Source organism: Canis lupus, chromosome 18 (genome assembly GCF_048164855.1).
Source record: "Canis lupus baileyi chromosome 18, mCanLup2.hap1, whole genome shotgun sequence".
NCBI lineage: Eukaryota > Metazoa > Chordata > Mammalia > Carnivora > Canidae > Canis > Canis lupus.
The window spans coordinates 36,353,520-36,368,595 of record NC_132855.1 but is presented as its reverse complement, the minus strand read 5'-3'; positions in this window follow the sequence as shown (position 1 = coordinate 36,368,595).

Sequence of the window (15,076 nt, the reverse complement as noted above, 5' to 3'; positions counted from 1 at the left end):
GACTCGATCCCGGGACTCTAAGATCATGCCCTGGGCTGAAGACAGGCGCTAACCACTGAGCCACCTAGGGATCCCCCGGTTAGAATTTTTAAATGATCATAATAATACATTTGTATCCAGGAAAATCTTTATACACTTTTGAATTGACCATATGTAACTTTTCCTTTATATCAATACCACATGCTATTCATCACTAGCTAATGCATAGCTTCATCAAGAGTAGGATTAAAAGTTAAATTATACTTCCTTTGTCAGAGCACATTTTCTTTCACAAATATTAAGGTACAGGTTTAGAATATCCTTAATTGGACTTTCTTAATATTGTGGATGGCCTCCAAAGTCATATTCTCTTGTTACTAAAGATGATAAATTCTAGGTGTAGATAGTATTAATATTTATTTACATGGACTTTTGTTCTTCAGATCATTTGATAAGTGAAAGTTAATATAGATACACAATTATTTTTGTGCTTCACTCAAGACCTTGTCAGAAAGCCCTGCCTTTGGCAATGTTGGAGAAGCTAGTACACTAGAGATCTCCAAGACAGGGCAGGAAATAATTTGACAATCTACTATAGGGACAAATCTAGAACTCTGAGTGCCCTCAACAAGTATTCAACAAAAATTTGTTTCATCAGGGATATTTATGGGCTAATTACATTTGATGACATGATGTAGGAGTTTTAGCCATTATTTGTAACACTGTTTCTACAGATAAATTAGTTTCATACTACTGATTTATCAATTTTGAGTCCAATATTATCACATACTAAAGTCAACCTTTCAGTAAGTGATGAATAAAATTATTTCACAACATGAAAATCCCACTGAAATTGCAAACATACTAACGGTAATAAGAAGGAGAAAAAGGAAGCTATCATAACTGGGTATTTGTACCTGGGCTTGTCTTACCTGACCAAAGGATTCAATAGTCTTTGTAGAATGCAAATAGCTGTCACAAGTATTTTTAAATATCTGTTTTTATTATTTCGAGTGGAACAACAAAGCATAAGATGAAGCATTAATAATTGCTTTTCTAGAACTAGGAGCATTCTAATTTGTTGCCTGTTGAAGGATTGTTATGAGCAGCTACAATTCTCTTCCAAAATGTCAGTCTAGAATCTAGGTTTTAAAAATTGTTCTTTTATATCTTAGGTTCACTATATTCATTTATATTTCAGCTGGTTGGGGCTTTATATCTGGGGTAGATGTCCTGGGAAGTGCAAGTAAATGTTTTTTGATTATGGTAGATGCTAGTTGGTAGAAAAGTCTAGAATATACAAAATAAGATATATTTAGTAACCATTCATAGAAAAAATATTCTGTAGTGACCTCCTGTCCCTCCTCTCTGTCCACCTTCCACTAGATAGGTTATAACTGGGTAACTATTTTATTTTATTTTATTTTTCATGATAAGTATTTATGTTAACATCATATATGCCCTATGGAAAATAACATCCCTGTGGATTAAGGCAAAACTATTGGAAAAATCTACAAAATCTTAAAATTTCTAAGAGAAATTTTAGCTCACAAACATACAAATCCTTTTGAGTATAAATGGGCATTTACAAAAAAAGCTTCTGTTATTTCTTTCTCAATGTGGCTTATCCGTATCTTTTGACACAAAAAGATAGTAAATATCTCTTGGTCTATGCAATCAGTGGTCATTGACAAACCTGGCATTAAAAGCATTAGGCAGTATAAGAGAAGAAAACAAAATAATAATAATAATTAAAAAAGGATTTGTGTTTGCATCGCCAAATGTTTTTATTATAAGAAAATGTGTTGTTGATAAAGAATCTACCAAAAAATAATCAGCTGCTTTTCACTTTACATGAGCTATAATTTAAAAAAAAAAAAACCCACAAAACCTAATTACTAGGTACTTAATTTTTCATTCATTCACTTTTTTAAACATTATTTATTAGTGGTCTTTTTCCATCTATGATGAATTAACAGAGACCAGATATACCCTCCTGTCACTATAAAAAACTGGAAACAATGTATGAAAAAATGGCTTTCAATATACTTGATGTCATGTATTTCTTCTAATTTGACACATTCTACATTTGAAATTCCCAAATCAAAAGGGTGACTACAATAATACATTTGGAAGACACAGAAATAATTTCTGAATGGTAACTAGAAGTTGCTAGCAGCCTAACTTAAGATTTAGCACTAAGGAGAAAGAGTTAAACAATTCCAAAGAGCCGAAAGTAAGAATTAGTTTTACTATTAGCCAGCTTCAAAGTCGTCACTGTTTTTGACAGCTCCCCCTCAGTAGGGCTCTTTTTTCTTTTTAAATATTTTATTTATTTATTTGAGAGAGACAGAAAGAGCATGATTGGGTGGGGGGAGGAAGGGGTAGAGGGAGGACAAGAAGACTCCTCACTGGGCACAGAGCCAGATGCAGGGCTCCACCCCAGGATCATGAGACCATGACCTGAGCCAAAGTCAGACACTTAACCAACTAAGACACCGGACAAATAGGGCTCTTTTCTTAACACAAGTAGTTAGATTTCTCATGGGAGTTTCTGTTGATGACTGAATTCAAGGCTTTCACTATAAGGGTGGTACTTTGAGGGAATAAAAAATATAGATAGATAGATAGATAGATAGATAGATAGACAGATAGATAGATAGATAGATAGATGATATAGAGAGATAGATAGATAGAGATTTTGACTTAAGAGAGGAAAGCTATATCAAAACACATGAGGTCATAATTGGTTAATTGATCCTCTTCACTTATTCAGGCATCTATGGGCTGAGAGTTTTTTATACATCCTACTCAGACTCATCTTGCATTCACAAGGGACAGTGACTGTGAACTGAAAGAAAGCTACAGTGTTCTTTCTCCTCTGGCATAGTCTTAGCATTTTGTGGAAGCTGCTTAAAGAAGAAAGAATCAAAGGAAAGATGACTTGAGAGCTTATTTGGTAGAGAGGAATGGTTTAGTAGAAGCTTAGAATGGAATACAGTGGCCTTGTGTTAAGCCCTATAGCAGAAGCATCACTAATTATTTATATCCTGCTGGTAAGCGTAAAACAGGCTTGACTGCCCTTACAACAGCTGCAATCTCACCACGTGTGCAGCACCATGAACTTTATGTGTGAGCTCTCCTGAAGAGCTTTCAGGGGCATGGGGCACCATAAGCAGGTAGAATCATTGTCAGAAGAGCCTTCTGAAGAGTCCTGGTGCATCGGCAGCAATTAATGCAGGTGGTATTTTAGACAAGGGAGCTAATGAGCTTTAATATGCATGCAGGTGAGGGAGTGCTGAATCAGTAGAGCCATTAATGAACCTATGACAGCCTAATTAGCTACAATTTAAAATCTATGGAATCTAATCAGAGGAGCTGAACACTGCTGCAAATCTGTGTATGAATGAGTCTTTCTAAATACTCCAATCTGTTGCTTAGTCACTGATTGATAGTAATTGCTTTTTTTCCTCTATTGTGTATAGGAAAATGCCCAATTTTGCTCTGATAGGGGAGGACACAACATTGAAGTTAAATGCCTAAGATGTTTAGCTGCTTAAGTTTAATCAGTGGATGTTTAAAAAAAAATCAAAGTAAAATTAATTTTCAACTCTGAATATAGATGATTAAAAATATACCATCAACTTCTTATATATTGGGTTGGCAAAGACTCCATGGTTGTTAATCAACTGCAAATAGCATATCTGAAAAGCAAGCAAAGACAGTACAACATGCAAATGTGTAAAATGCATTTATTAATCTGTAATTTGTTTTAAAAAGACTTATTTATGTTAGTGATCAGAGATAACAGGGCAAAAATAGTTTTATTGAATGCTTGAGATGAGAGAGAGTTTTCTGAGGTTAACACAATCTATTAAACATCCTATTTGAAAGTGGCTGAACTAAGTGTTCTTTCAGAAATTGAGAATAATTTTATGAAGGTGTGAGGTGATACTATTTTGTAGTGCCCATTTGGTAATAACTGACGTATAAAAGGTACAAGCAGTTTTTCTACTCTGACATTTCACCTTTATATAGCACAATTCATCTGAGAACCTTAAAGAACTTTGTAGGCTCTGATTTATTGAGTCTTATAATACCACTGGAAGACAGGTCATTGCGGCTGTCCTCCTTAACAGTCGGCTCAACGGAGCTCCATTTGCTGAAGGTCACAAGTGAGTCAATGGAAGAACTATAAAAAAGAGACTCAAGAAAGCCCAGAGTGATACTCCCTCACTTTTTCCATTTGATAAATGGTGAACCTCACAACTTTGACATTTTGGATAAAAATCTATGTATCTAAATTTGTATTATCAACTAAGAGAAAAACTTGGAAATGTAGATTTATAATTGTGAGTTATTTTTAAATATGAATATTGGGTACATATATACAATATTATCAGTTAACAATTAAATGACAAGAACCATCACAGTCCTTATCAGTGTCAATAGAAGTGATCTTGAGGTGTTGTTTTTATTAGATTGACCACCAGGTACTGAGACTGAAACCTAAAGAAAATGGAAAGTTTTTCCATAAAAATGGAAAGTTTGCTCTAGTTAGGGATATCTAGAATAGGGATATCTAGAATAAATCCAGAGATATCTAGAATAAAACAAAGAAGAGAGGAAAGAAAGGAGGGAGGAGAAGAGAGGGAGAGAGAGAACACACACACCACACACACATAAGCACATCCAACAAAGAATTTTAGATGAGGCAGCTTAGTAAATGCGGAAAAGATATATATAATCCATTAAATTTGATTTTAGTGGGATCTCTATCTAAAAGAAAAGGAAAAAGAAAAGCATGTAAGGACACTGACAACTCAAATGATGTGCTAAACAATTTGAGATTATGTAGTAGCACTTCTGCAAATCCTATTGCTAGCTTAAAAAAAATGTACTGCAAGGGAAATTTCATGAAATCTGAAGTTTCAGTGAAATTCACTTGATTTTTGGTCCAGTAGATTTTTTTTTCAAGTTGACAATATTATGAAAATATCACATTTTCTCCTGTGTCAAACATTATGCATTAAATTTGTGAGCAGAATAATCTCTAAAGCAAATATTTTTTTTAATTCCTGCTGATGTGACAGTGTTTACAAAAGTGCCCATTTTCTTTGAAACAGACAAAAAACAGTGTTGTCAAAACTTAAGTATATTAACAAATAAAACATTATTTCACTCAACATGAACATCTTATTCTTAGCTATATCAAATTTGATCATTGTTTTTCTTAATTTAGTTAGCAAGAATAAACAGTCTCAGGGCACCTGAGTGGCTGTGGTTAAGCATAGGACTCGTGGTTTCAACTCAGGTCATGACTCAGGGTCCTGAGATCAGCCCTGACTAGGACTCTGCTCAGTGAGGTTTTGGCTTGAGATTCTCTCTCTTTCTACTTCTGCTCCTCCCCCTTCTTGCATGTTCTCTCTCTAAAATAAATACATAAATCTTTAAATAAATAAATAAACTGCCTTTACATTTTATTTTATTTTCATATGCTGTGCTATAATACCAGCTAATTAGAAAATGGTCTATTATGTCTTGAGATTGAGTTTTCTTTTTATTACTTTTATGCATATAATGTGAAAGTAATTTTTCTTGACTAGCTCTCTTAATAGCTTCTTTAATGATGTATTATCTGTATTATTAGTTATTAATTAATTAATATTAATTTCTTGTTTTTTCTAAAATTGTACTGAGTGCTAGGGATAGCAGGTCTTCTACAAAAGAAGATGCCATTTTTGCTTCAAGGAGATTATACTGTTTGTTGACAATAAGAGTGTACCTGAATCAGATTTTTTTTTTTATATTTATAATTTTGTAAATGTCACCTTTGAACCACTGGCTTTATATCAAACATACTCGGGATCCCTGGGTGGCGCAGCGGTTTAGCGCCTGCCTTTGGCCCAGGGTGCGATCCTGGAGACCAGGATCGAATCCCACGTTGGGCTCCCGGTGCATGGAGCCTGCTTCTCCCTCTGCCTGTGTCTCTGCCTATCTCTCTCACTGTGTGCCTATCATAAATAAATAATAAAAAAAAAATTAAATCAAACATACTCTTAAATTTTCAGGTTCAAATGATATTTGAGTTTGCAACCATTTTACATTTAGGAATAAATTAGTATAGTACTTTAATTAGACCATTGTATGTATTGAAATGTTTCATTTTCAGTTTTCCTGGACTTTATTTAATTTTAGAAACCATAATTATTTAATTAAGAGTAGTGAGTAAGATCAGAATTGTAGTAAGGGTTCTTGTGTGTTTTGGTTTTGCTTTTTTATTGGAAATAGATTTACCCACTTAAGCTTCTAGATTCAGATATGTCTGAAAGTAGAAATTTGATTATATTAGAATCTTCAAAACTTCTCATTTTGTTGAAAACTAAGATTTTATTCTCATTCTGAATATTTAGGGTATCAGTATGAATTATAATTTATCAATATAAGATAATTTAAATTTTTTGAAAGTGGAAACTATGTCTAATATAGTTCCTTTCATAAATCAATCTATAAAGAAATTTAATATATGAGTTTATACATCCCTATATATTGCTTTCTTACCATACTCCAGGTACTGTACTACTTAATGAATGTATAAGGGTCAACAAAACAAATATAATGAGTCTGCTCAAAGAAGTGTAAATGTTTAAGTAGTCATAATTTGTATTGAGGTGTCAGATATGGCCCTCTCAGAAAAAATAAATAATTGAATTTATCTTATAAATAGTTTGCCAGAAAGGGCATTCTATGCAAAGGGAATTACATATGTGAATAACATGAAAGTGAAAAAATCTACACACAGCTAAGAAACTAAAAGAACACTAGCATGGCAAAACAGAAGGGAAAAGAGGAATTTGTTATATGATTGATGAGCTTGACAGATGATGTATCATACAGCAACTTCTTGGCCAACTTAAGAATTTCAGATTTCTGCTAAATGGAAAGAATCATTTGGAAGGAATTTAAAGATGAGATTTATATAATTTTGTTCATATTAAAATTTTGTTTGGGAAAAATGAGCAGTTCAAAGTTAGTAGAAGGAAGAAAATGACAAAGATCAGAGCAGAAATACATGAAATAGAAACAAAAATCACAACAGAAGCAATCAGTGAAACTAAGAGCTGGATCTTTGAGAAGATAAACCAAATAGACAAACCTTTAGCTAGATTTACCAAGGGGGAAAAAAAAAGAACCCAGATAAATAAAACTGGAAGTGGAAGAGGAAACCTTAAAACTGATATCACACAAATACAAAGGATCATAACAGACTACTCTGAACATCATACACCAACAAAGTACACAACTTATAAGAAATGAATAAATAACTAGAAGCATACAACCTATACCAAGACTACATCAGGAGGACAGAATATCAGAATAGACCAGTAATTAGTACAGAGATTAAATTAGTAATTGAAAAATTCTCAACAGAAAAAAAAAAGTCCAGGAGCAGATAATGTCACTGGGGAATTCTACCAAACAATTAAAGAATAATTAACATCGGTTCTCCCCAAATGCTCCCAGAAAATAGAAGAGGAGGGAATACTTCCAAACTCATTTTATGAGGTCAATGTTACCCTGACACCAAAGCTAGGAAAGAATGTTTCAAGAAAAGAAAATTGCAGGCTGGTATCCCTGCTGAACACAGCTGCAAAATATTTGGAAACTAAATTCAGTAGCACATTAAAAGGATCATACACCATAATCAAAAGAGATTTATTCCAAGGATGCAGGGACAATTCAACTTCCACAAATCAATGTATATGCCACATAAACAAAATGAGGGATAAAAACTATATGATAATCTCAATAGATATAGGAAAAACTTTTGCAAAATTCAATATAACTTACTTATAAAATGTTCTCAACAAACCTGGTACAGAGGAAATATACCTCAACATAATTAAGGCCATATATTACAAGGCTACAGTTAGTATCATACTCAATGTTGAAATGCTGGGAAAGATTTCCTTCTAAGATCAGGAAATAGATAAGAAGGATACTCGTGTTACTTTTAATCAACATAGTACTAGAAGTCCTTGCCAGAGCAATAAGTAAAGAAAAATAAATAAAAGGCATCTAAATCAGAAAGGAAGAAGTAAAATGTCTTTCTTTGTAGATGACATGATAATATATAGAGAAAACAGATTAAAAAAACTGTTAGAACTTACACGTGAATTCAGTAAAGGTTGCAGGATACACAATAAATATACAAGAATCAGTGTGCTTCTATGGACTCCAGCAAATTGTCAGAAAGAGAACTTAGAAAACAACCCAGTTACAATTACATCAAAAGGAATAAAATACCTAGGAATAAATTTAATCAAGAAGATAAGAGACAAGTACACTGAAAACTATAAGAAACTGATTAAAGAAATTGAAGAAAACAAAGGTAAATGGAAAGATATTCCTTGTTCATGAATTGGAAACTTACTATTGTTAAAAGGTTCATATTATCCAAAGTATTCTCAGATTTGATGTAATGACTATCAAAATTCCAGTGGCATTTAACACAGAAATAGAACAAACAATTCTAAAATTGGTATAATCTTGAATGGCCACAGCAGTCTTGTAAAAGAACAAAGCTGGACGTTTTACAGTTCCTGGTTTCAAACTGCATTTTAAAACTACAATAATCAAAACAGTATGGTAGTGGCATAAAAACATACACAGATCAATGGAAGAGACTAGAAAGCCCAGAAATAAACTCAGTCATACATGGTCAATTAACTTATGAAAAAATGAATAAAAATATACAATGCAGAAAGGATAGTCTCTTCAGTAAATGGTCTAGGAAAATATGACAGCCTCATGCAAAAGTATGAAACTAAACCCATATATCGCACCATACAAAAAAAAAATCAATTCAAATGAATTAAAGACTTGAACATAAGTTCTGAAATCATAAAACTCCTAGAAGTAAACATAAGCTCCCTGACATCAGTATTGGCAATGACTTCTTGGATTTGGCACCAGAAACAAAGGTAGCAAAAGCAAAAATAAACAAGTGGGACTATATCAAACTAAAAAGCTTTTGCACTCCAAGGGAAATCGTTGATAAGATGAAAAGGTAAGATATATATAAAAAAACTAAAACAACTATGCAGGATATTTTTAAAAACTTAATTTTATAAAAGCCTTAAATCAAAGCATCTTTTCATACATAGCTTAAAGTCTTTTCATGATACCTACCTTTAGCATATTTCTATCTATAAAGTGGAATTTTTTGACCCAAATTTAAAGCTAACCTCAGAAAGGCAAAGCAACTTCACTAAAGTCAAATGGACATTTACTGACAATGTCAGGGGATCTAACTCTTGGTCCAAGTCCTCTGTCACTACACCTTGCCTTGTTATCTTCTCTAGTTTCCTAAGAGAAGATGGTGATCAAAATGAAACAAGGACACAGACCTTAATTAATTGGTAAAGTTCTATTGGTAGTGTTTTGTTTTGTTTTATTTTCCATTGGTACACAACATTTTAACCTGACACTATCATGTTTGGCTTGTAAAGAAATTACTAAATTGAAAAATGTCATCTTACCAGAATTACTGAGGTCAGAAGCCATGGATATCACTACAAATTTTATTAAAAGTGTCTAACTTTTCAAAGACTCAGCACCTTCATATAACAAAAAAGAAACCAAAGACATGCGAGACTGCCACTGCATGGACTTTCATTCCTTTTTTTAATTTTTGCTTCGCTTGGATGTGAAGATATCCTGTGTGACTGAGCCATCTCATATTGAAGAGTCAGCACTGCTGTTGCTGTTGAAAGAGCTATATTGAGAACTTTATTATGCTCATCTGAAAAGCAAAATCAGTGATTATGAACAACTTACAGGACAGCTGAAAGTAGTTAAATCATTTACTTATAATACGCCCAAGATCTTAAAATGCTACAATATATAAAATACATTCAGTCACTGCAGCACTTTTACACTCAGATGAACCCTCTCGAATCTATGGGAGCTTTTCATTTAATCCATTTCTCCTTATTCTATTGTAAGACAAAAGTATTCAGAAGTAGACAGTTTCCTACTTTTTGCTTTGAATTAGAGGTTTAAATTTATATACTATTTTCAATCCGGAAAAACAAGCACATTTTGACAAGAGGTCTTCTTATGACATACTGTTTATTTAGAGTCACTTTGCTCTGTAGATCTTGGGCAATGTGTAAGTCCTGGGTGGGTCACTTACAAGCTGTATGACTAAGAAATTCACTTATCCTAAACTGATTCGGTTTTCATTTTTGAAAAAAGGAGCATAATAGTCAAGTATAACTTTACCCACTTACCAGTATCTTATTGCAGGTCAAAGGTGAGATCAGAGAAGAAGCAGTTTGTATAATGATTAAAATTTTCAGAGCCAAAGACATTATTTTGAATACTGGATTTGTCATCAATTGTTGTGTACTTTGGGGCAAGATTTTCTAATTTCCTTTAAGCCACAATTTCTTTTTCTATAAAAAGGAATACACATTTACTTCACAAAACTGTATGGATATTTATGATAGCATTGATTTGATGCTACAAGCCTGAATAGATATGTGTGTTCCATGCTTCTCTGACCTATTTTAAGCATTGCAGATCAACCCAGTAAAGGAGCACTGTTATTTAATCATTGCCTTGGCCTTTGCTACATACTTCAAGAGACATCCATCACCAGTCACCCCAAGACTTTTGGCTTGAACTCATACCCAATATTCCTGTAATAGATCCAAAGAGCTATTCCCTGTGTCATATTTCTGTTTATGAGAGATACCACCAGAATCTCTACCTTCTGAGATCAATTATCTTCATTATGTTTAAGACCTGTGGGGCTCTGAACATCTACTAATTCAAGCCAATTTTCAGGTCTTCTATGTCCTTGCCAACATTTCCAATGTACCTTCTCAAATGCACCATATGTCATCAAGGCTGTGATATGGTGATAGTGGTCCTCCTTTTGTATAATGTGATTTCAAATTATTTCTCATTCCTTCTCCTCCAGAAACTCCTATTCTCCAAATTCTCCTCTTCCTTCTCCAGAAATCCCTACTCCCATAATTTTCACATCACTGAATTGATTGTACTTTAATTAATTATTTACCCCTACTCACACTGCATGCCTACCCTTAGCCCTCATGTTTCCAAGATATGTTGCAGTGAACATTTCCTTGAAGCTAGACTCAATTCCTTTGCCCTGCTTTCCCAGTCGTAATGCCTCTGGATTCATCTACTTGATGTTTGCACCTATGCACATCTAGACAAAAACTTACAAGAGCGTTGACTGGTCCAATTTTTAAAAATTGCCATAACTTCAAGTAGGCATCCAATATTCCATTTAATTTCTTTGTGTTTGCACTTTTACCCCCAGAACAGTTGTTTCAGACCTTCTAGGTCATTAAATCTCCATCCATCTCATTCACACACTCTGCTCGCACATACAAATACATTTGAGCATACACACACTTTCAGCCAATGAATTGGTTTTCATTTTTCCTCAAAAACTCCCTCACCTTTCCATTTTTAAACCTATCAAACACTCAGTATCCTTATTCACATTCTTTCCCTTCCTTTCAATTATGTTGGATATAATGTTCCTATTCCTACAAAAAAAGGCTCACTTTTTCATGTTTTTTTTTCATCCTTATGTTCAAACTTCAATAGCATTGCAGATTGACAGCCTTAATTCTATCCCCAGATCTGGCCAATGCTTTGTGAGTAGCTCACCTTGAATTGGGTGGCTTTGGCCCTGATAAGTCCTGTCACAGCCTAATGCATCTATGTATACCTGATAGAAGTCTTTTTGGCTGTCCAGTAGGCAGTGGTGGCTTCATCCTAGGTACATGCAGAGTTTAGGAAACTTGACTTAATGCTTTGCTGTCACCATTTTGAAATTCTTATAATTTATGAACAAGGTCCCAGATTTTCATTTTACACTGGACCCTACAAGATGAGTAGCCAGTTCTACTAATAAATATTACAAACTTAATATGACCCAAACAGAGGATTTTATTTTCATTTGCTAAACCAGTCTTTGCTTTATTTATCTTATTTTTACAGCTGCCAACAATATCAATATAGCTGCTCAAGTGAAAATCTAGAAATCATATTGGATACTTTCATCTTTTCATCATCCAGTGTGTCAAAAGGTTCTATCTGTATATGGGATATGTTATATCCCATTTCTCCATCACTACAACCAACAGAGAGAAATGGGTTGTATTGGATATTGTAACATCCTTTTTCACTCTTAGATTCCTATACTCCATTCAGCACACTGCAGCCAGAAACATCCATACAATGTAACTCAGGGAGTATCACTCTCCTGCTTAAAATTCTGCTGTGTTTTCCCGCTGTAGTTTAGATAAAGTTACTTTTATTACTCTGCATGATTTGTCATTGCCTACCTTTTTGCCCCTGTTAACTTCTATTTTTTTTCACAAGCTTTTTTTTTTTTTTTTTTAAGATTTTATTCATGGGAGACACAGAGAGAGGCAGAGACACAGGCAGAGGGAGAAGCAGGCTCCTTGCAGGGAGCCCGAGGTGAGACTCAATCCCGGGTCTCCAGGGTCACGCCCTGGGTCGAGGGCAGGTGCTAAACTGCTGAGCCACTCAGGGATCCCCTTATTTTCTTTCACAATGCACCAGTGACAAGGGCCATCTCTCTATTTTGAAAATATAGCAAACTTGTTTTTAGCTCTAGAGCACCTTTATTTGCTGGTTTGTTGGTGTGAAATATTCTGTCTCTGATATATGCATCTCTGTGTCTACCTTGCCCTTTGTATCTCACTTCAAACTATACTCACTTAAAGAAATCCTTGCTGACAATTGCAGCCTAAATTAGTATTTGTACCACCACTCACTTACTATCTCAGGATATGTTTTTTCTTTTTAAAAATATTATTCACTGTATTCCAATTTATCTTTCTCATGTATGTACTTATTTATGTTACTCTCCCCACAAGAATGTAAGCTACATGAGAGCAGAGACTATGTATGTGCAATGTCTGCATATCTGGAATGAAAGATTTGTTAAATAAATTGAAATTATGGTGCTGAGAATATGCCTATCATATATTAAACATCCAATGAATGTCATGTGCCATATTGTTTTAGTATGTATAGAAGTGCTGAATCCACCCTCTGGGCCCCCCATGAACTTTTCTCTGCTGTCCTCATCTCCACTGAACACCTCCTCTTCTCCTGCATGAACTTATAACTGCCTTACTGATGCTGTGCTGCTGCTGCTCCTGCCTATTTGGCTTGTTCCCTGTTCCAAATTCCCTGACACTGTACTCCCCATGGTCTTTTGTAGCAATATTCCTGCTCCTCCTGCCCTCATCCTTGTCTTCTATGTACCCATATGTGGGCATGGACTAGCAGCCCCCCCCCAAAAAAAAGTGCTGAAACAAAAATTGTCAACAAAGGTTCCAATAACCAGAAAAATTATTTTTCAAAAAATAAGGGGAAATACATTTCTAGAAAAACAAAAACTAAAAGAAATTATATCTAGCAGACCTTTCCCATGAGGCTACTGAAGGCTGTCCTTCAGCCTGATATGAGAATGCTAGACAATAACTTGAATGAACAAAACAAATAGACTGGTAAAGATGACTACATAGGTAAACGTAAAAATAGTACAGGTCTGATTTTGGTTGTAGATATTTTCTTTTCCAGTCTAATTTACACAAAAAAAATACATAAAATAATAATAATGACAAAACTAGAACAATGGATTTATAGTAGATAATGACATAATTTGTATGACCATTATATCATAAAAGAGGTGGGAAGGAATGGAGTTATACTGGAAGCAAAATTTCTACATGCTATTGAAAATAAATTTATATTAATCATAAATAATGTTGTAAGTTAAGGAGTTAGTTGAAATCTTCAGAGGAAACTAAGAAACTAAGGGAATTAAATATCACACTAGGGCAAAATCTATTTAACAAAAATAAGGCAGTGATGAAAGAAATGAGAAAGATAATTTACCTCAGTTATAAAGAACTATAAAAATGGCAGATGTAAATTCAAACTCATTGCTAATTTCATTAAATGTAAATGATCTAAACATTCCAATCAAAAGGCAGAGGTTAGCAAAATGAGTGAAAGCCATGATCTAACTTACATTATTTAAAATGGACATATGTTAGATTCAAAGACACAAATAGTTTGAAAGATGTAAAAAATATATACCATGAAAATAGTAACCTAAAGAGAGAAGGAATTGCAATACTAATATCAGACAAAATATAATTTAAGGCAAAAATTATTATTAAAGACAAAGAAAGATGATAGCCCACAGAATGTGAGAAAATGTTTCCACATTATATATATAATATATACATATATTATGTATATAATTAGGGATTTACATTCAGAATATATAAATAACATTAATAGCTCCAATTTTAAAAGTCAAATAACCAAATTAAAACATTAGCAAAGGATCTGAGTAAATGTTTTTCTGAAGATACTATAAAAATGACAACTAAACACATTAGAAGTTTATTATCATTTTATTGGGGAAATGCATATCAAAACTAAAATGCTTTTAACTGTGGGTTCATACCCTCTATGTTAGCTAACATGAAAAAGACAGAATATTCAGTTTGGTCAAGACTGTAGAATGATTCAAATCCCCATACATTAGTGGTGGGACTGTTGAATAGTATAGTCACTTTGGAACACTGCAGTTCTCAATAGATTAAATGTAGAGTTAACATATAACCTAGTTAATCTAGCAATTCTACTTCTAGCTATGTTCCCAAAAGATTTGAAAACAAGTATTCAAAATAAACTTCCACATGAATTTTTATAGCAGGACTATGCACAATTGCCAAAAGCTGGAACCAACACAAATATCTATTAGCTGATGCATGGATAAACAAAATGTCTATATCCATGCAATGGAAACATTATGTTAAGTGATGGAAAGTAGTCACACATTGTATGATTCCATTTATATGAAATGTCTAGAACAGACAAGTTCAGAGAGACAAAGTAGATTTGTAGTTGCCAGGACTTGGAGGGAATGGAATGGATAATGTCACATAATGGGTTTGGGATTTCTTTTAGGAATGATGATGTTAGATAGTTGTGATGGTTG